Source organism: Pan troglodytes, chromosome 12 (assembly GCF_028858775.2).
Source record: "Pan troglodytes isolate AG18354 chromosome 12, NHGRI_mPanTro3-v2.0_pri, whole genome shotgun sequence".
Taxonomy (NCBI): Eukaryota; Metazoa; Chordata; class Mammalia; order Primates; family Hominidae; genus Pan; species Pan troglodytes.
In genome coordinates, this window is record NC_072410.2 from 57,860,431 (window position 1) to 57,883,611 (window position 23,181).

The 23,181-nt window shown below is 46.4% G+C and overlaps 1 long non-coding RNA gene across 1 annotated transcript; it reads left to right on the top strand.

Annotated features, from left to right (window-relative positions):
- Positions 1-2,126: 2,126 nt before the first annotated feature.
- On the top strand, positions 2,127-19,571 carry LOC134807897 (uncharacterized). The gene is made up of 5 exons (XR_010149436.1): positions 2,127-2,344; positions 16,151-16,258; positions 17,335-17,426; positions 17,822-17,902; positions 18,087-19,571. It is a non-coding gene; the product is annotated as an uncharacterized LOC134807897 (long non-coding RNA).
- The last annotated feature ends 3,610 nt before the right edge of the window (positions 19,572-23,181 follow it).

Consider the following 23,181-nt stretch of genomic DNA (forward strand, 5'->3'; position numbering starts at 1 on the left):
GGACACGGCCGGGGGCGGCTCGGTAGGGGCCCCGCGCGGCCGCCAGGGGGCGCTGCGCCGCCGCCGAGGCCGCGGCCGCCTGGGCGTGTGGCCTGGCGTGGGCACTTTTGTGTTGTTTAGATGCCAGCGTTCGCCGCTCACTCCTTTCTCAAACATGTTTCTAATTTACCCAGTATCTCTTCTACGGAAAAAAAAAAACTTCAGGGAAAAAAGATGCACGCTTAACGTCAGTGCCAGGGTGGGCAAAAAGGGGTTTTGACACCAGATGCAGGTTTAGTTCCTGAACCCTCCGGGCCTGGGGTGAGCCGCCAGCAGGCCCCCTCCGCAGCCGCTCCTCCCGCTGGGGACAGAGGCGCCTGGAAACGCACACGCCCGAACCCGGCCGCCCCGAGAGCCGCGCGTGGAGCCAGCACGCCCGCAGGCGCTCCTCCTGAAAACGGGTTCGGTTTCTGGCCGGGCAGGTTCAGAGCCGGTGCCCAAGGAGGGGAAGGACGACGCGGCACAGAACCTGGCGCGCCCCACGGAGGGGGCCTAGCCTGGGCTTCTGGACTTGCCCGGGCACTGCCGGCACTCCCGGGGAGCAGAGAGGCGGAGGGGGCACTGTCCGTGCGCCGGGGGCAGCCACCGGGCACAGGGCAGGGTGGGGGAGGTGCGGGAGGAGAGGAGAGCCAGAGTCCGGTCTGATGGGGGTCGGGGGACGTGGGAACCAACAAGCCTGACGCCTGCAAATAGAAGTCATCAGGAAAGAGACCTCAAGGCCCATTTGACTGCTGGGAGGTCTCCGGGGTGGGGTCCTGGGGGGAGGAGTGTCTGATTGGCGGCTAGGTTCTGTTTTTCAGACCAGATTAAAAAAAAAAAAAAAAAATTTCCCCTGTCGCCTGGGGAGATGTCTCAGTCACTTTTCTCCAGCAGGAAGCTGCTTCCTGTTGGAGCCTCCTGGGATTGGCAGAGTTAAAAATCCTTTAACCCAGGATGCCTTGGGCCTTTTGTTCAGCCCTGACAATAGAATTGGGTGGAGGGGGCTGGGAAGGCAAGTAGCTGGGTTAGAGATGCATCCGTGGGGTGGGGGTATGGGGAAGCTTGTGCTCAGCCACTGGGTACATGAAAGCAATTGTGTGTGTGTGTGTGTGTCGGGGGAGGGTATAAGGGAGCCCAGGGACACTGGGGCACCAGCTCGTTAACACGTGTGTATGAATGCCGGCTGTGCGCTTGGCAAATCCTTAATTACACAGGGAGACCTTCCTGAACCGGGAACTCAGTATCGGTCCCTAAAAGGTTGGGTAATGGCTTTTTCTTGCATCTGGAATCCAAGGGGACCAATCTCTCTGGCTCCCCTGGGCTCTCAGATTCTTCTAGATGTCTTTGTCTTCTAAAATTCTGGGATCCCACGGGAAGACACATAGTTAAGGACACTCAGAAATGCATACCTTTCAACCCTACTAATCATCCTAAAACCTGTGCTTTCAACATATCACGTCCTTGATCTGTAACCCTCAGGGGCACCCATGATCTCCAATGACTGGGAGTGATGGCATTTAAGTCTTTCCACCATGCAGAAGTTTCTTCCCTCATTCCCCATGAATTCCCTCCTGTAGCCAGCCTGGCCCCTCATAACCCCTTGGATATACTGTATCTTGAATTCTCCAGCCTTTCTGCAGTTGCCTTCCTGGGACATTCATTCCCATGTTCACAATCTAGCCAATTGTATCCCTTCTCTATTCAGTTCTAGCATCAGTCAGTCAATCAACAAGCATTTATTGAAAGTCCACTGTGTACAAGACATGTTCTAGGCCCTGGTAATACATCAGAGACTGAGACAAATACCTGTTCTTAAGGATTTTATATTTTAATGGGAGAAACAGAGTAGACTCATGGCTCACGCCTATAATCCCAGGACTTTGGGAGGCCAAGGCAAGAGGATCACTTGAGGCCAGGAGCTCAAAACCAGCCTGGGCAGCAAGTGTCTTCTTTTGCCTCTGCAAAAGAAAATTAAAAATAACAAAAAAAGGAAGCTAAACTAGAGTATTGTGGTAGAGGGGTGTGTGTGTGTGCATGTGGGTGCATCCGTGTGTGTGGTAGGTTGATGGGTGCTGTTTTATTTAGCCAGGGAAGGTCTCTTTGAGGAGGTGGCATTCGAGACCTTCTGGGTGGGAAGGAGGCAGCCATGTGGTGATCTGGGGAAGAGTGCTGCAAGCAGAAAGGCAAGTAAAAACAAAAGCCCTGAGGCAGAAATGTGCTCCTTATGCTTAAGAAACACCGTGAAGGCCAACGTGGTTGGAGCAATGTGAGCAAGAAGAATAGAGGGGCCTTGGGAACATAGGTAGCTGAGTCCTCATGGATCAAGGTAAGAAGTGTGGGTTTTATTTTGTTGCAGTGGGAAGCCTTTGGAGGGTTAGAAGGTGGGGAGTGAAGAAAACAGTTAAGATACTATTGCAAAGGTCCTGGCAGGAGGAGATTTTAAAAACCACAGTTGTGGCTATGGAGATGGTGAGATGTGATACTGGTTTCTGGGTCAGTTTTGGAGATGGGAGTAGATAAGGCTTACTGATGATCTGACCCAGGACTAACTGGGTAGTCCTATGTTGGGGGTAGGAGATGGATCCATAATTGTGTTTGGGCCATGCCAAGACCTATCAGACATCAGGTAAATATGTGTAGACAGCTTTGAGTCTGGAGGTCAGATTTAAATTTGAGAACCAGCATGTAGGTAGTCTTCAAAGCAGTAGGCCAGAATAATTCCACTTAGGGAGAGAGTCAAGAAAGAAGGTAGCAGATGGCTGAGACTGATGCCACTCCAACCTTTAGAGATCTGGTAGGGGAAAACCCAGCAGAGCAGACTGAGGAAGACAGCCCATGAAACTGGAGGAAAACCAGAAGATGGTGATTACAAGGAACTCAGTAAAGGAAGTATTTTGAGAAAGAGGATGTATCAGTCTGCTATTGCTAGGTAACAAACAACCACAAAAATCTCAATGGCATAACAGTAAATATTTATTTGACTCACAAAGCTGTGAGTCAGCTGGAGGTTGGCTAGATGAGGCTGATGTTGGCTGGGCAGCTCTAAGCTACCGTTGGGCTGAGCCTGCTCTGCATGCATGTCCCTCACTCTTTTTGTACCTGCAGGCCAGCTAGGGCACATTTTTCTCCCATGGTGATAATAGGCACAAAAAAGCAGGTGGAAACATAAAATGCCTCTAAAGGCCTAGATTTGGAACTGGCACCATGTCACCTCCTCCTACATTCCATTGGCCAAAAGGGGTCATGCAGCCACGCCCAAAGTCAAGGGGCAAGAAAGTACAGTATAGTCTACATCTAGCGGGAGGGACTGCAGAGTCGGATTGAAGAGGATGGGGATAGAGTGAGGCAGGACAAGAAATAGGACCCATAATTCAGTCTTCCACAGAGAGAGTGGTCAAACGCATTCAGTGCCACTGACAGGCCAGATGAATAGCGGATGGTGAACTGGCCACCAATGTGACTTTAAGATGTCAGTCATTGGCATCCTTGATAAGAGCTATTAAAACAGACAACTAGGGCTAAAAGCCCAGTTGGAGTGGGTGGAAGTGAGAATGAGAAGTGTGGAGGTGGAGATGTCAGTGTGTAGACAACTCTTTCAGGAACAGTCACTCTAAAGAGGGGCAGAAAAATGGTATAATAGCAAGAAGGGGATATGAGGCTAGGCTTTAGAGCTTTTTAAGTCCCATTTAACTTCCATGGAAAGGCTCTGGTAGGAAGGAAGAAATTGATGAACACAACAGAAAGGGGATAATTGTGCTGGCAAAAGGGGATGGGGCCCAGGGCACAGATGGAGGGCTCGGCCATGGGTGGTGGGTGGAGAGAATGCAGAGCTATAGGCATTCTGGTGGCTTTGGAGGGAGGTAGGAAGATCCGGCAACAGATCGTACCTACTTTCTCTATGAAGGATAGTCTGAGGTTACAGTGAGAATGAAAGAGGAAGGGGAGTTGAGAATATGCAGAGAGAGGAGAAAGTGTGAAATTATTGCACTGCGGAGAGGGAAAAGGAATTTTCTAAGTAACCGTAGTAGGATTGTCCAACAGTTCAAATGCCTGTTTGAAATTTATGGCCAGAAATTTGAATTGAGTCCATCCAGAGTAGCTGGCCGATTTTCTTTAGTGGTGTTCAATTGCTCAGGTGCAGGTGTGAAGTAAACAGTTTGATTTAACCACAGCTGGGTTTTCGCCCAGTGAATACAATGGAGAGAGACCAGAGCAAGGACGGTAGGCATGTTTGCCAGGGAGATTTTGTGTGCTGGAGCATGGAGTTTCAGTTCTCAGCTGGCTGAGAATGAAGGCCTGAGGGGGGAGATGTCATGAGAAAACAGGAGAGTCATGGAATAGAGGTCTGAGATGGGAAAATTGCTGAGTCCAAGAACTAAAGTAAGTGACCTGGAGGACTGATAGGTGAAGGGATCTCTGGATCTGAGAGTTTAGAGATGGTGTAGACATTCATGGTTCCAAGATCTAGCATATGACCAGGAGGCTGAGGCAGGGCAGGAGGAATATTCTGCTAGGGCTAAGGATATTAACAGTCTTAGAGATCGGAGTGTTGGGCGGGTCATCAGCATAGATGCTGAAGTCACCAAAAATGATGATATGAAAGGAGATAGAGCCTGATACTAAAATAATCAAGGGTTGGGGGAAGTGACTAGGAGGGTGACAGATGACATTAACTAGGAGGGGTGATTGGTGGCTTTTTTAATTAAATATTTTTAATTTTTAATACTTTTTAGAGTAGTTTCAGATTCACAGCAAAATTGAGTGGAAAATCCAGAGTTCTATATATCCACCCTCCTGGGAGCAGTGTCCCCCACTATCAACATTCCCCACCAGCATTTGTTACAATTGATGAACCTAAGTGACACATTATCACCCCGAGTCCACAGTTTACATTGATGTGAATGCTTTATTCTTACTTTACGTTACTTTTGCTGTTGTACATTCTATAGGTTTGAACAAATGTATTATGACATTTATACCATTATAGTATCACATCTAGTAGTTTCGCTGCGCTAAGAGGCCGGGCTTTTGAAAGAGGAAGGAGAAACCGTTTAGAAACTTCAGTGATGAATGCGGAGTACATCTTCAGGCCCTGAGCTGCATAGCTGGAGGGAGAAAAGAGCCTCTACTGGAGAGGGCTATAGGGCAGCAGCGTCCTGGGGGCAGGTGGGCTTCTGGAAGAAGAAAGTGAGGGTCCTAGTTTTGGAGGAGCTTGAGAGTAGAGGCCTGGGGTAAGACTGGGGAGCGCAGGCAGGGTGGAGGCAGGGTTGGCTGCTGGGTGCTCAGCAGTGTGGGGTCGGGCATGTGTGCTGTGGTGAGTGGGGGCGGCTGGGGCAGGTGACAGGCCCTGGAGGGAGGTGGCAGGTCGGATACCCTCACCTCGCCCTGTTGTGGAAGCTTTCCAGAAGATTTTGGGGAAAAACAGACTTCCCTTTCCAGGAACCCCTCTAAATTCGGTTGGTCGTGGTTCTCGGGGTTTATTATCTCCTTCCCGGTATCTCCAGCGTTCTTCTTCTCTGTGGATTTCTTATTTCCTCAATTAGACGAACGTTTGGGCAGGAACCCCAGCTCTACCATTTTACACCCGCTCAAGTGCAATACAGCACTTGACACATCATGTTTGTTGATTGCGTTGGATACAACTGCGGTCTGGTTTCCCTTCGCGGCCAGGAATCCAAGAATGCACCCTCACCCCGCGGCTGCCTCCCGGGGCCAGCTGCCGTGCTGGTCCCCGGTAACCCGACGCCGGGCCGCTCCCCCTCCCGCCCCGGGGCTGCGGCCGCCAATGGACGCAGCCCGAGCCTCCGTCTGGGCCGTGGGCCCCTCTCGGCGCCGCCCCCGCTGGGCTGGAGCGGGGGCGCCAGAGGCAAAGGGCCTGCAGGCGCGCGAGCACAAACCGGCTCCAGTTCTCAGCCCCTGCTCGCCGCCCTCTTCGTGTCCCGGCCCCGGCCCCGCCGGGACACCTCTGCCCCCTGCCTCGAGCCCAGGAGGCCAGGCTGCCGCCCCAGGGCGCCCGGGCAGTCGCAGACGGCGGCCTCCAGAGGGCCACGCCGGGGACTCTCCCAGCCCGGGAGCCAAGGCACTTGGCTCTGGCCTCTCTCCACCGTTTGATCTGCCCAGAGACCTTGGGCGGTCCGAGAGCCTCCGAGCCTCAGTCTCCTCATCTGTAGCTGGGGCTGGGCCCTGCGCACCTCTGAGTGGAGTGATGCAAGGGTGAAGGGTGTGAAAGTCTCCCTGTGTTGCCCAGGGGTCAAGGTCAAACCCAAGACACAGTGCCGCCAGCAGCTGCCCCGCCCGCAGCAGCTGCAGAACCGCAGCTCCTCCTGCCACCATCCAGGGAACTCCCTAGCTCCAGAGGAGGAGCCTATCAAGGGCACTTGGCTTTCCTCCACGTCCCCGGCACGGCACGAGGCGTTTCCTGCAGCTCCTAACTTCCAGTGTAGAAATCAACTCCGGGTTTCAGCAACCCTGGGAGAGGAGGCTGGAAATAGACGCTGGGCCAGCAGGAAGGTGCACAGGCGGGACACCTTTCAGCTGCCTGTTTCATCTCCCGTACATGATACTCGCTAGAGTGTAATAAGTGTACCAGAGGAAACACTCACTGACAAAGCCTATTTTCTCCCCAGATGGTTACAAATGCACATTCTTGAGTGACCTTCTACAGGCTACAAATACTGATGTATTTATACTGTACCTTGGGTCATGGTACCCAAAAGAAAAGCAAAGCAGAGCTCAGAAAATACATTCTAGTCTCAAAGAGGAAGGAAGACAAAAGAGGATGTCTTTGTCAGTCTGCATTATGTTAACATTCATAGCCTCCCGTCACCCCCCATGATGGCAGGGCACAGGTCACCTATGGTGATGGGGACATATGAAGTTCCCTGAGTTCTTCACTTCTGTGTCATGTCCTGAACAGTATCCCAAGTTGGCTCCTGGAACCCGCAGCCTTGGCTCACACCAACAATGTCACAGAGGTAAAGTGCTCTCGCTTCCCTGAGCTTGGACTTCAGGGCCTGGCAGCCCCCCCAGGTCCTCACCCTGGATGAATCCAACAGCAGGAAGTGACTGGGGAGTCCCTGAGCAGACAGAGGGAGAGGCGCCCACCGGCCCAGGCCTGATGTTCTTATGAATTCTTTTGGTTCCAGACCTTTTTGGCCTTGCCAAGCCCTACAGGAAAGATCAGAGCAGCTGGAAATTTCTAGCAGGAAAGTGCCAGGTTCTGAACAGGTCCTAGTCTGACTTAGAAACAGTTAGGGGCTGGGGCTGCTGGCGGTTGGCATTCTTGTCTGCTTGGTCTCACAGACAGGCAGGAATTGCTTGCTCTCAGAAGGGAGTGCCGCCCCTGACGCTGGGCTGGAGCCGAAGTAAACCCAGGACACGGGGCTGGGGACGAAAATTAGAAGCCTCACTTCCACTCCAGCACCAAGACAGCGACACAAAGGGCTTCCTCTGCTGGCCAAGCAGGAGGGGACGGGCTGCCCTGGGGAGGGCTGAGACTGTCACCCAGTGTAGGGCCAGGCAGCTGCAAATGAAACACAGGCCCAGAAGGCTCAGACAGGCATTCAATCTTTCCCAGAGCCAAGAAATCCTGGCTAGAAACTTGACTACAGAGCGAGGAAAGGCACCGGGAAATACTTGAAACCAGGCAAGACCCCTGGTAATGCTGGACTTCTGACAAGCAAGGAGTCGGGCCAAGTGCTTCTTCCCGCCTGGCCCGAACACAAAAGCTGAGCTGGCCAGAGAGGTCCCAGGGGAGATGGGAGAGCAGCTTGGGAGGAACCCAGCAGGAAGAGGAAAGCAGGCAGCAGAGTGATTTTTACCCTGCTCAGATCCCAGAGTTTTCGCACCGCAAGTCTGCAGAGCAGGGGCCCCCACTGTCTTCACACCCACAGCCAAGGCCCCTCCGGCCACTGGAGGCTCACACGAGGGGGTTATGGAAATGCCAGTGTGGCAGCGTGGGGTCACCAACACCTCAGTGGCCAGGCTGCATGGTGCCTGGGCCAGCTTCCCTGTGAGGAAGGGGAGTTTGCAGGGAAACTGTTTGCAGAAAAGCTGTTCCTACTGTGGAGGGACTGACCTTGGCCCCTGGAGCAAACTCAGTCCTTAACCACGTGCTCAGGCTACTTAATTTTAAATGAATTTGCACAGTTGCATGTTATGAGTGAATTCATAAACCTACAAAGGAATAGTCTTTTATTCATGCTGGTATGTGTGGAAGGGGGTTACTTTTTTAAAGTTCTAAAATTAAAGAAAAAAAGATAAATCATCCTGTGTTGAGGATTGGATTTTGCAACTGAATTCTCTTTATCCTTTGCTAGATCTTGAGAAAAGAAAGAAGAAAAAGAAATATGCTGAAGTATGATGACTTAAAAAAAACTCTGAATATAAAAGTAGAACATGCTCTATAAAAAGAAATTCAGACAAAAAAAATAAAGAAGGGAACAAAAATCACCTGTCACCACACCACCAGTGATAGCCCTGATAACATTTTTGTATATTTTTCCCATACTATTTTCTGTGCATGCAGATGTGAGCTAAAATTGTTAACATGGGCATGCTCTTAGCATTCTTCCTGCCCCTGTCTACTGAAGAAAATCTTGAATTTGTCTATTTGGTTTCCTTCACTTCTCTCTTCTAGGGAGAGGAACAATTATTACTTGCTGAGAGGAGCTAAGCTGATCTGCACGACGAAGGAATGGAATGGGCTAAGGAAGATGTCCAGACAGGGAAAAGCCTTATGGAAGGGAATTCAACAGTTTTCAGAGATTAGCACATTTGAGGCTCTCTAGATAATCAGATGTGGAGGAAGGGGCTTCTGAGATGAGCTAACACGACTATGACCCAGAGTCTTTTAATGTTCTTCCAAATATGTGATCAAATAATGGAATTTATTCTGTATTAATTTTGAGCGCTAAACTGTGCATTAAGTCTATAGAGAGATTGAACCCTATGGTCTCCCCTCTGATTTACAAGAATTATGTTTTTAAAAGATGGGGTCATACTATATTTACTTTTACTTATAAAACATTTAAAAATTTTAATTTTAAATTAATTAATTTATTTTTGACACAGAGTCTCACTCTGTTGCCCAGGCTGGAGTACAGTGGCTTGATCTGAGCTCACTGCAACCTCCGCCTCCTGGGTTCAAGTGATTCTCCTGCCTCAGCCTCCCAAGTAGCTGGGACTACAGGCCCATGCCACCATGCCCAGCTAATTTTTCTATTTTTAGTAGAGACAGGGTTTCACCATGTTGGTCAAGCTGGTCTCGAACTCCTGACCTCATGTGATCCACCCACTTTGGCCTCCCAAAGTGCTGGGATTACAGGCGTGAGCCACCCCACGGCCTTTCAAAAAAATTTTTAATTCACCACTATACTAATGAGGATATATTTGGTACTTACATGATCTTTAAAAAAAAAAAAAACAATTAAATCTCATGGTCAATAAATGCAGAAATGAATTATCCTTTGAAACAGCTGCATGGTTGGCCTTCATTTGTCTTCATCATAATTTATTTAACCCCCACTTGCCGATTTTTGTCATTGTTGTTGTTTGTTTGTTTTAAATAGAGTCTCACTCTGTTTCCTAGGCTAGAGTGGAGTGGTGTAGCCTCAAACTCCTGGACTCAAACAGTCCTCCCACCTCAGCCTCCTAAATAGCTGTGACTACAGGTGCACACCACCATATCTTGCTTTTTTTTTTTTTTTTTTGAGATGGAGTCTCGCTGTGTCACCCAGGCTGGAGTGCAATGGCGTGATCTCAGCTTACTGCAACCTCCGTCTTTCAGGTTCAAGAAATTCTCCCGCCTCAGCCTCCAGAATAGCTGGGATTACAGGTGCATGCCACCATGTCCAGCTAATTTTTGTATTTTTAGTAGAGAGTGTTTCACCATGTTGGCCAGGCTGGTCTCGAACTCCTGACCTCAGGTGATCCATCTGCCTCGGCCTCGCAAAGTGCTGGGATTACAGGCATGAGCCACCATGGCCGGCCACATCTGGCTTTTAAAAAAATTTTGTGGAGATGGTGTTTCACTATGTTGTCCAGTCTGGCCGCAAACTCCTAGCTCAAACAATCCTCCCATTTCAGCCTTCCAAAGTTTTGGGATTATAGGTGTGAGCCACTGCACCTGGCCAACCCCTCCCCTGTTGATGCCCACTCATGTTGTTTCCAAGTTGATAAACGGTTACCTAAGGTCATCCTTATGTTCGTACATCTTTGCATCTTGCTGAATTTTTCTTTAGAACATATTCCTAAAAGCATCCATGCAGAGTTAAAGGATAACAAGAACATCAGAATTCAGTGCGGTGCCTAGTTGCTCTCTGGAAAGCAAAATTAACACAATGACCTCCAGGGTTGGGTTTCTGCTCCTGAGTGTAGTTGTGCTGCCCAGGGAGGTCCAAGTAGGCAGAGATGCTTAGGGATAGAGTGGAGTCTTTGCACATGGTAGGGAAAGAAGGGAGGCTCTTCCTGGATGGAGGGCAAGAAAGGCTAGTGAAGGCCCTATGGAGGATTCATTTTGCTACCCAGCATTCTTTCCTCTGCCTGGCAATCACCTTTCCTTATTCCAAAGAGACCATTCAGTCCATAAGGTTTGGGTGGTGTTGACCTCACACTTTGCCTCTTACCTCCAGCGTGGGCTAACCATGGGGGTGACCACATAGCTTGAGCCAGATCAGTCAGAAGACTCCATACCCTGGAGTCCTTGGTGATTGGACCAAGGATGTGTCTATATCTGCATGTTCACATGACCCATTCCAGGAAGCAGCTTCCTCTCTTCTTTACTCAGCCTCATGTGACACCAGAACTGGCAGTGTCCCTCTCCTCCCACACACAAGGGCTGCTGGGATGGAGACAAAACCCTGACAACATTGCTGACCCTCAGGATACAGCTGTGTCTGAAGTCAGCAGGATTCATACTGGACTTTGCAGTCACATGAGAGCCCGTATACTTCTTCCTCCCTGCCAAATTTTCATTCGATTTTATTTCTTATGTATTGAAAAAGAAAAAAGAGCCAGGCATTGGGGTGCATGTCAGCAGTTTCTGTGACTGGGGGTGGGAAGTGGAGTTTTGGGGAGAGAGTGGCTGAGGTGGGAGAATTACTTGAGCCCAGCCTGGGCAATATAGTGAGACCTTGTCTCAAAAAAAAAAAAGAAAAAAAAGAAGAAAAAAAAAGCATTGGATTTTTTCTTTTTTTTTTCTCTTTTTTTTTTTTTTTGAGATGGAGTATCACTCTGTCACCAAGGCTGGAGTGCAGTGGTGCGATCTCGGCTCACTGCAACCTCCACCTCCTGGGTTCAAGTAATTCTCCTGCCTCAGCCTCCCGAATATCTGGGATTACAGGCACCTGCCACCACACCCAGCTAATTTTTTTATTTTAGTAGAGACGGGGTTTCACCTTGTTGGTCAAGCTAGTCTTGAACTCCTGACCTCAAGTGATCTGCCCTCCTGGGCCTCCCAAAATGCTAGGATTACAGGCATGAACCACCGCACCCAGTTGGATTTTTTTCTTTTTATTCACATAACACAAAATTAATCATTAACCATTTTAAAGTGTGCAGTTCAGTGGCACTTACATTCACAAGTCTGTGCAACCAGCACCTCTATCCAGTTGAAGATCTTTTCATCATCACAAAAGGAAACACCATACTCATTAAGCAATCACTTTCTCTTTCCCTCTCCCATCAACTCCTGGCAACCACTAGTTGGCTTTCTGTCTCTATGGCTATACTTCTGGAAGATGGCTTTCCCAAGTCTGAAAGTTTCATATAAGTGGAATCATACAATATGTGACATTTTGTGTCTGGATTCTTTCACTTAGCATAATGTTTTCAGGCTTCGTTAACGTTGTAGAATGTTTAAGTACACCATTATTTCTTGGGGCTGAATACTATTCCACTGCATAGATACACCACCTTTTGTTTACCTATTCATTAGCTGATGAGCATTTGGGTTGTTTCTACTTTTGGCTATTACGAATAATGCCACTATCAACATTCATGTACAAGAATTTGAATACCTGTTTTCAATTTTTTTGGGTATAGACCTGGATGTGGAATTCCTGGATCATTTGGTAACTCTGTGTCCATACCTTCCTTTTCTAGTGTAAGCTAGAGCGCAGCGTGGTTCTGTTCTGGGCAAACAAAGGAGTCCTGACTTACTCAGGCCTCCAAAGAGGAACCAGCCAGGCATGGTGGCTCTCATCTGTAATCCTAACACTTTGGGAGGCCGAGGCAGGAGCATTGCCCAAGCCTAGGAATTCAAGGCCAGCCAGGGCAACATAGTGAGACCCTGTCTCTACCAAAAATAAAAAATAGCCAGGCATGGTGGTGTGCACTTGTAGTCCCGACTACTCAGGTGGCTGAGGCAGGAGGATTGCTTGAGCCTGGGAGGTCGAGGCTGCAGTAAGCCATGATCGCGTCATTGCATTCCAGCCCAGGTGACAGAGCAAGAGAAACAAAACAAAACAAAACAAAGAGGAAGCAGCATGGCCAAAGTGGGGAGCAGTGAAGAAAGTGCTCTGCCCAGAGAGAATGTGAAGCCTCAAGATACGGGAAGCAGAGCAGGGAGGAAGCACTTTCTCTAGTGGGAGTGAGTGGCATATGAGAAGGTGGTGTTTTCTGAACAAGTAGCAGGGCCGTATTGTCCAGAAGACCCAGGGAGAAGAGGCATCTTAGAGCAGTTATTTGGCAACCCAGTCTGTGGGAGGAAATGCCCCTCTCCTTCCTCTTTTTCTTCCTCCTCCCTTCTTGCCTATGCAGAGATGAACCTCTGGGGAGTAGCTGGGTGGAAAAGAGCACATTCTCATTTTTAAGTGAAAGGTTTTGTTTCATTCTGTGCCTCTCACAGCCCTGCCAGGGATTTCTCCATTCTGGTGAGCTGCAGGTCAGAACTCAGGGCTGTATTTGATGGCGGTCAGCCATCTTCAGCTATGTCTGCTCTGCCTGGGGGAGGCTCCCCCTTTTCTAAGCTGGGTCAGGGCCTTCCAGGTGCAGTGAAGGCCCTGACCCAGCTTAGAAAAGAAATGATTGGGGTTTCTGCTCCTATTTCTTCATCCCCAATGCCTATCACTCTCTACACCCCTGATGTTATTAGTTCATTTTGGGGAGATCAAACCAGGACAACTGAAATCCATGTTTTTGCTCACTCTAACTGAGCACAGTTCTCTTCAAGGTCAGGGTTACATCCTCTCTGTGGAACGCACTATGGTGGAGACTGGTTCTATTCAATTCTCTTCATGTTCAGTGCCTTTTGTGTGTGTCATGCTGGGCCAGGTCCTGAGCAATGGGGGAAGAAGAGATGGGCAAGGACATAGGGTTGCAGGCACTAGAAACCGAGGCACCTGACCCTGGGAAGCATGGACATGTGTCTCAGTGGAAATAGGTACCCAGAGGAAGCAGGTGGGGACATTCAGGAGAACAGACAACATTACAAAGGTAGGGGGAATTTTAGATCCCTCTAGTGCATACCTATGAGTGTAATATAAATTTTAAATTTTTAAAGTAATACCTTCACATAGTCTAGAAGCTGAGGCCTCCTGCCAATAGCCAGCACCAACTTGCCAGTCATGTGAGGAGCTTCTTGGAAGCAAATTTTGCAGCCCCAGTCAAACTTTCAGATGTCTGCAACCCCATAAGAGACCCTGAACCAGAGCTGTCAAACTAAGTTACTCCTGAATTTCTGACCCACAGAAACTGCATGAGGTAGTAAGTGTTTTATTATTAAGTAGCTTCATTTTGGGGTGATTTATTGCACAGCAATAAAGAACTAATCCATAATGTTTGCTGTTATTATTTTCTTGGGTCAGCATCCCCAAGCAAAGAAGCTAAGGAAGGAGATGTCCTGTGCTATGCTGCAAACAGTGGGGATTGTGTGTGTTGGCAGTGGGGGGTGGGAGGGAGGGGAGGGGCGTGGGTACTGGGATTTTTTAGAGAGAGAGTCTCACTATGTTACCCAGGACTCAAACTCATGGGCTCCAGTGATCCTCCCACTTCAGCTTCCCAAGTAGCTGGGATTACAGGTGTGCACCACTACGCCTGGCTGTGAACACACACCTAGTGTTAATAGCTAGGACCACCTTGCTCCTGGGTTGCGTATAACATGATGGACTAAGGATCATCGGGCCACATTATAAAGCTTCCTTCAAAATGAGAAGTTTCACACCAAGTGAAGTGTGCTTCGAAGCCAGCAGTCTCAGGAGGAGATGCCTGGGCTGGCAAACTTTGCTCACAGATGACCTCAAGTGCTCAGGTAACACACATCAAAATGAGAGTCACGGGGCTATAGATCTAACACAGTTCTCATAGCTGCGAATTGACTGAGCACTTTCTTTTCTTTTTCTTTCTTTCTTTTTTTTTTTGAGATGGAGAGTCTTGCTCTGTTGCCCAGGCTGCAGTGAAGTGGCACTATCTCAGCTCACTGCACTCTCCACCTCCCAGGTTCAAGCAATTCTCCTGTCTCTGCCTCCTGAGTAGCTGGAATTACAGGCACCTGCCACCATGCTAATTTTTGTATTTTTAGTAGAGAAAGGGTTTCACGATGTTGGCCAGGCTGGTCTCAAATTCCTGACCTCAGGTGATCCACCCACCTCAGCCTCCCGAAGTGCTGGGATTACAGGTATGAGCCACCATGCCTGGCCAACTGAGCACTTACATTAGGAAAAGCTGGTCTCAGCCGCAGATTCATTTGGGTCTGGCCTATGTTGCCAGAGGGTGGAAGCTTCAGCCCTTCCCATGAAAATGAGGCAAAAACCTCTGCAGTATTTCCCCGCAAAACAAGTTTCCTTCCTTGTGGTGTGGGGCACATGCAGCTGTGTTTCATCAGCTAATGTGAGCTTGTGTCCAAGAAGTCCCCACCCCTCTCTCCTCTGAGTACCTGAGATTCTGGGAAATGAACTCTATTTTAAGCCTCTGGGTTTTCCTTGTCATTAGGAGCACAGAGCTCCTTGCAAATAGGTAGCCACAGGGGAGCTAAAAAAAGGGAAGATGAAGTGAGACCCACATAACCCCAAGTCTTCCACCTGAAGACTCTGGAATCCATCATCACCCTTGGAGACGTTAACTGTCTTTGGGTAGGGGCTTCTCTCAGCGATGGAATGGTTAACCGATCTGAGCTCCTTCCCTGTAAGAAGTTTGATATAAAACATGTCAAGAGTATTTTAACACTTCTGTATTTTTTCAGCCAGCCGCAGTGGCTCAAGCCTGTAATCCCAGCATATAGGGAGGCCAAGGTGGGCAGATCACTTGAGGTCAGGAGTTTGAGACCAGCCTGGCCAATATGGTGAAATCCTGTGCCTACTAAAAATACCAAAATAGCCAGGCATGGTGACAGGTGCCTGTAGTCCCAGCTACTCGGGAGGCTGAGGCAGGAGAATCACTTGAACCCAGGAAGTGGAGGTTGCAGTGAGCAGAGATCGCACCACTGCACTCCAGCCTGGGTGACCAGAGCGAAACTCTGTCTCAAAAAAAAAAAACTATATTTTTTGTTGTTTGCGCCTTTCTTTTTTGATTTTGCTGCAGCAAAATGGATATTCAGCACCATCTACCTCTCAACAGCTATAAAGGGAAGTAGTTGAGAAAAGACCACTTTCCAATTTTCCTACATCCCTTGGGAAGAAAGGACATGACACTTGGGTTCAGATTTTTTAAGGCCCAAGTGTTGACTAGTCTTCCCTCCTCTAGCCAAAGCCCATAGGTAGTAAACAAATTCAGTCAACTGGTTTCTTACAAGCCTTCCTTAAGCATTTCATGAAGGATGCTTTTTGGATTAACGGCTAATATTGACTTCAGTTCCCAAAGGAAATTGAACATTTCCATGCACTTCCCAAAGGGTAAATGAAGAAACCCATGTTGAAAAAGTTAAATCTGCATTTCTGAGAAATAACCATAGTTTGTGTGGGAGGTGTCCTTGGCCTTCACTCTCATGCTCCTTGAGGGGACAATGTCAGTGCCATAGCTGAAGGGTAAATGGTGTGTGAATGAGGTGCCCTCAGCAGCAACTTTAGACAAGGCTGGCAGCGAAAGACAAGCAAAAATAAAATCAAGGTAAAATACTGCCAATGCTTCTATTGCTATTTGTATCATGTTACCCTTAATGATTTGTAATTTTACATTTAAAGTTATTATCTTTTGGCAGGCACCTTGACTTTAAGTGTCTGTTACACCAAAGGTTATGGCAAACTGTGTCTGCAGCCCACAGTAAAATCCAGTTTAAGGCTCTCTACACTGGAGTGCAGCTATCCAGGTAGGTAGTGCCACCAGCCTAAGGTCACACCTTCTTCCTTGGCGTGAGGTTGCCCTAGGTTGGCACTTATCATGGTCACTGCTTTGGTGACTGTCATTCTGCCCAGGGCTTTAAGCGACCACCTTCCACAGACTCCCCCATTTCATACTACAGAGAAAGCATCTCGTGTCTTACCTTCCCTCCCTTAGTGTGCTAGGACTGCCTGGTGAGTGGCACTAAAGGATCATCCCTTGGTTCCTGATATCTAGGAACCCACATATGCTTAAAAACAGCAAGATAACTCCCCAGATTGAATCTCTGCAGGCTGAAAAGTTGGATGGATTCCAACTAGAGCACCATTTCCCTAATCCCACACACTTTTAAGGGACTAGAGACTGAGGAATGTTCAGGGATTATCACAGAATATTCTGGTCCTTTCGTTGGAGCCTGAAAGCTCTTTAGAGCAATTGAGTACACAGAAATTCAGCCAGAATGGGAGCACAAGCAGAAGCAGACCAAGCTATTTCTCCCCTGAACACACACTCTGCACACTGACAGGTACAAATATAGCTAAAAGAAATGACGATTACATAAGTTCCTAGCCAGTGTCCAGCACATAGTAAGTCTATCAGTTAGCTCTTCCTTTTTAACAAATCTTCCCTAAACTTAGTGGCTCAAAACAACCATCCTTTAGCTTACGATTCTGCAGTCTGGCATATTTCTGCCAGCTTGCCCATGCTCAGAGGCCAGCTGCCTGGTGGGCTGGGGCCTGGCTGGACTAGGACAGCCTCAGCTGGGGCAGCTTCTCTGTGTTTCTCATTCTCCAGCAGGCTAGCTCGGGCTTGTTCACACAAGTTTCCAGAGAGAGAAGTAGGCAAGAGCTTCAGAAGCGTACAAACAAGGTCTGCTGCATTCTACTGGCCACAGTGAGTCCCTAGGGCAGCCCCAGTCGAAGGAGCAGAGAGGTAGTCTGTTCCTCTTGATGGAAGAGAGGCACAGAGTCATTTAGCTTAGGGGTAAACATATAGACGCAGTGAAGGATGGTGGCCACTTTTACAATCTACCACTGTAGCTACCAATAAGTTCTGTGTTTACAGTTTTTCAGCCATTTCCAAAAGGAATTATATTGATGTGTTAGTTGACAAGCCTACAATGAAAAGATAGATGGGAAAAGAAGACCATCAGACAGGTAAAGAAGATTGTCAAAGACCAATACCTTTGTTAATGCGCTTGCTCCCCCAACAGCCAACCCCTCAAAGGGTCCCTCCCCTGACCCAGCCCTCCTCCTCCCTCCCCTTAATGTGAGATCCTCACTGGGCCTCAGCCCAGGGCTTGCGTCCTGCCCTCAGTGCATGAGCATCTGGTTGAGACTGTCTCCATCTTCTGGCGTAGCAGCTTTGGTCCCTTGTGAGCTACTCAACTCCTTGATGGAGTCATTTCAGAGTCTCTGGGAAAAATTGAAGCTCTCCTCCAAGAGTTGGGGGTGGGCTCCCCTGGTCTGGAATGTTCTTTCCCGTCTTATTTGGAAGTTAGAAAGTGGCTAGTAACATGGCCAGCGCCTGTGGGATCATCCTCTTCCTCAAGGTGGCTGGATATGTGGAGACAAGCACGAAGAAGTCCAGGCTCTGTCACGACGTTGCTGACTGGCTTCTGTCACATTTTCAGGTGAGGCAAATCTGTGTAGTGATTTCCTGTCAAGAATAGGAATGACATCCCCTCCTCCCTCTGATTGCACTACAAATGCCATCACACACGCAATGCACTCCTGAGAACTCCATTGTTCTATTTCTTCAGCAGAGCAGACACTGTTGGCTTCTCATCTTCACTCACACAACCCTCTTTTCCACAGGCATCTTTTAGCTAGAGGTGCGCGTGTGACACCACACGGACTGTGAGAAATAGTCAAGTTCAGCCTAGTGACGCTTCTGGCAAAGCTTGTTTTCCTGATTTTTAAAAAAGGAGTTGGGGGACTGCCATGCCTTTTGTCCTTCCTCCCTCCTCCTGCCTGGAACATGGATGTGAGACCAGGAAGTACAGCAGCCATCTTGTGACCATGAGGACTAAAGGCCTGCGCTGAGGATGGTAGAGTAAAATGAAAGAAGCAGCCTGGATGCCTGATGAGCAGCTGTGCCAGCCCCAGGGTCATGCAAATCAGTGTCAATCATCGTGGTTCTCGTTTTCTCCTATTTGTAGCCAAATAAATTCCTTACTGATACAGGCAGGGTCCTTGTTGGTTCCAAAAAAAAGTGGATTCACAGAAATATAACTGAGAGAACCATGAATTTCTAAAGAAGTCCTAGAAATAGATCAGTCAGAGAAGTTGTCCATTTCAGGCAGGGGTTTCTACTGTAAGTTGCTTGGATGGAAAATAAATCAGTGTTAAGGAGGTGAGAATGCCATCACTTGAATTGTATGACTATATCTTATTAAATCTCAGATGCCATCAGTTGTAAGGTATAGCATTATTTTACATATCACTATGAGAGAAGAAAATGCTCTCAAGACATATCACTGATTGTAAGATGCATCCACCTTGATTTCAGAGATTTTAAAATGTGAAAAAAGGGAGGGACATCTTAGGATCAGTGAAATATGGCACATATTTATTTGCTTCCTTGATTCCTGCCTGCTGTGCTCATTAGACCAGAGACACTGTCTGCCATGCTGTCTGCCAAGTCCTCCATACCTAGAATTGGGCCTGGCATAGAGTGGGCTCTATAAATATTGGTCAATTAATAAGTTAACTAATAAGTTCTAGTCCTTGCTTTTCCAATAACTTCCCATGCTACCCTGGCTGGAGAAAGCATTTCCCTTTCTCTGTACCTCATTTCTCCATAATCTAGTTCAACTGACCCTCACCAGAACTGAAGAAACAAAAAGCCCCAAATACATGCAAAGCGGACCTACACTCTGCATCACCATGGTGACGCCTCCCAGGGTCCCAGAGGGCAGGGAGGCCTCATCTTCCACCATCCCTAGAAATCTCTCTTTCCCCAGAGCCCAACTCCTTCTAAAGCTCTGTGGTTAACCCTTTCCAGGCAAGCCTTTTCCAACACTCTGTTAGGGTTACTAAATGTGCTCCCTACAAATGGACTAGGGCCAAGGAATTATGCAAGATCCTTCAAGCAAAGAGATGGTATTTTGTAACTTCCCTGAGTTTCTCCAGGAAGATGAAATGCACAACATATTTTAGAATAATATCAACCTACATATGTCAGAGAGGTAGTCTTGTCTGACCAAAGCCCTTGAGCTGGTGAGGGGTGGGGTTCCAGGTGCCCCTTCTGCTGCACTAGCATTGTATTCAGAAGTAATAAAGATGATGGCTTTCATGTAATGAGTGATGAACCCTTTGCATATATTCCTTCATTGAGTCTTCAACAGAAACTTATGGGGTAGGAAGTATCTTTATCCCCATTTTACAAGTGGGGAAACTGAGGCATATAGCTGTTAAGTAGGTGGCAGAGCCTGGCCTCGAAGTCAGGTGGGGTAGCACCAGAGTTTATGCTCTTAACCACTATGCTCTATTGCCTTATAACTGCCTTATACTGGGTACCTAGTTCATCCCAGACTCTGTGCTTGGCATTGAGGCACAGACAAAAATAAAGCCTAGTTTCTACTCTGGAAGAGTTCATGCTCTAATGGAAAAGACAGACCTGCTGGCAGAGATGGTCATGAAGTGTCACAGGAACACAAAAGAAAGAAAAAAAAAGGCCCATGCCTGTAGGCAATCAAGGAAGGGTTCACAGAGGAGGTGCCTTTGAGTGGGCCATTGAAGGGAAAGTAGGAGTTTGCTACATAGACAATGGAGGGAAGGGCATCCCAGAGAGCAGAAGCTTCTTGGAGGCTCTATCTGGGGAGGAGGAAGACACAGAGGAGCTGACAGAAAGCAGGACTGGAAATTAGGGAAGGGGCCCCATGAGGAGGGAGTTTGCCTGCCTTGGTCAGGGAATCTGAGAAGCGTTTAAACAGTGGAGGAATACGCTTGCCTTGCATTTTTGAAAGAGTTCTCAGGTAGTTGCATAGGGAGTGATTGTGGTGAGGAGAAAGAGAGAACTGCATTTGAATGGATGGCAAACTTCATGTTTCCCCTCTGTGAGTGACATTGTGAAGAGGAGAAGAAAAGGGTAGACAGATATGGAGATTAGCATGAGTTTTTTTGTTTGTTTGTTTGTATGTTTTTGTTTGGGTTTTTTTTTAAGACAGGGTCTCACTCTGTTACCCAAGCTGGAGTGCAGTGGTGCAATCATGGCTCACTGCAGCCTCGACCTCCTGGGCCCAAATGATCCTCCCACCTCAGCCTCCCAAGTAACTGGGACTACAGGTGTGTGCCACCATACCCGGCTAATTTTTTAATTTTTTTGTAGAGATGAGGTCTCCCTATTTTGCCCAGGCTGGTCTTGAATTCCTGAGCTCAAGCAATCCTCCTGCCTCGGCCTCCCAAAGTGCTGAGATTACAGGCATGTAATCTGGCACTGCACCTGGCCAAAACTAGCATGTATTAAAACATATATTTGGCTTCAAGCATAGGAAAGGATGAACATCCACACCTACAGAACTCTCTCAACCTGAATAGGCTTTTTTTTTTTTTTTTTTAACTGCTCTTTGTGGAGTAGGGTTACCCCATAGGCAGAGGGCTCTGGCGGGGTTTCTACTCCCTCTTCTAAAACACCATCTCTCTGATGCCTGAAATTCCACTTTCAGAAATTATTCCTATAGGGTAAGTGCTGATCTCTCTTTTCCAGAATTTCTCTTATTTTTTCCAAAATGGTTCTTTTACTTATGTTTTAAATTTCCAAAGTGACATGGCCTTCTTATAGAAAAAGAAAGCATTAAAACATAATTGGAAGTGTCCGTTATTTCCTCCCAACTCTGGCTTAGACTCTGAGCATCCCTCAATACCCATTCTCGATTCTTTGTTTTGGTGGAAGGACCCTGATTATATTCTGGGTGACAATGTGTCTTGCTAAAAAAAACCCCTTCATTTCTCAGACTTTCTTAGAGCTAAGTGTGCACAACCTATGTGACTAGGTTCTAGCAATGAGATAAGTGCAAGTGTTCTGGGAGCTTCATGGGAGATGACAGCAGGGAGTGGAGGAGCTTTTGTCTTTCTTTCCTCCTTCCAGCCTGCAACTCCATGTGATGTAACGACTGGAGCTTCAGCAGCCATCTTGGATCATGAGGTGACCTTGAGGATAGAAGCTGCATACCCAGATAGTGATCAAGGGGCCACTGTACCAGTCCTGGACTGCTCGCCTCTTATATGAGAAAGAAAAAAATTTATATTTATATATATATCAAATATAATATGTAAGTTATATTATATATATTTATATATTATACTTAATAAAATATGTAAGTTTATTATTTATATTATATATATTTTATATAATATATGTTTATATATTATATAAAATATATATAATATAAAAAATATATATAATATATATTACATATATGTTTATATATAATATATTATATATGTTTATTATATATATGTTTATATATTATATATTATATGTTCATATATTATATGTATAATATATGTTCATATATTATATATGTTCATATATTATATATGTTTATATTTTATATATATTTATATTATATATGTTTATATTATATATATTTATATTACATATGTTTATATATTATATATTATACGTTTATATATTATATATTATACATTTATATATTATATAAAATATGTTTATATATTATATATAAAATATATGTTTATATATTATATGTTTATATATTATATATTATATGTTACATATAATATATGTTTATATGTTACATGTTACATATATGTTTACATGTTACATATAATATGTTTACATGTTACATATAATATGTTTACATGTTACATATAATATGCTTACATGTTACATATAATATGTTTATATGTTACATATAATATGTTTATATGTTACATATAATATGTTTATATGTTACATATAATATGTTTATGTGTTACATATAATATGTTTATGTGTTACATATAATATGTTTATGTGTTACATATGTTTATGTGTTACATATGTTTATGTGTTACATATAATATGTTTATGTGTTACATATAATATGTTTATGTTACATATAATATGTTTATGTGTTACATATAATATGTTTATGTGTTACATATAATATATGTTTATGTGTTACATATAATATATGTTTATGTGTTACATATAATATATGTTTATATGTTACACATAATATATGTTTATATGTTACACATAATATATGTTTATATGTTATAGAGAGAGAGAGAGAGAGAGATGGAGTTTCACTCTTGTCACCCAGGCTGGAGTGCAGTGGCGGAGTCTCAGCACACTGCAACCTCCATTTCCTGGGTTCAAGCAATTCTCTGGCCTCAGCCTCCCGAGTAGCTGTGATTACAGGGGCCTGCCACCACACCTGGCTGATTTTTGTATTTTTGTATTTTTAGTAGAAATGGAGTTTCACCATGTTGGCCAGGCTTGTCTCAAACTCCTGACCTCAGGTGATCCACCCACCTCAGCCTCCCAAAGTGCTGGGATTACAGGCATGAGCCACCACACCTGGCCAGAAATTTGTATTTTTAAGCTGCTATTGTTTTGAATATTCTGCCACATGCAGCTCAACAAATCCTGCGTAATACACCAACCATCCTGGTCTTTAAGAGAAACTAACTGGCCCAATAGTAGCAGCACCATGACTGACTGAGCCAGATATGGTCAACTGACCCCAGTGGAATCATCTGTAGGCTACATGAAGCCAGATCCTCCCTCTCAGGAACTGGAGGCCACAGAAAGTCTAGCTAGTTGGTGCTAGACTTGAAAGTCACATAGTCATGAGGTGCGGGGGCCACCATTTTAGGGCAGCCATTTTATGACACCATGTGCAAGCTGACAGCTGAGTGAAGAGAGCTGTCTGCTGAGAGAAAAGATTGAGGTGGACGC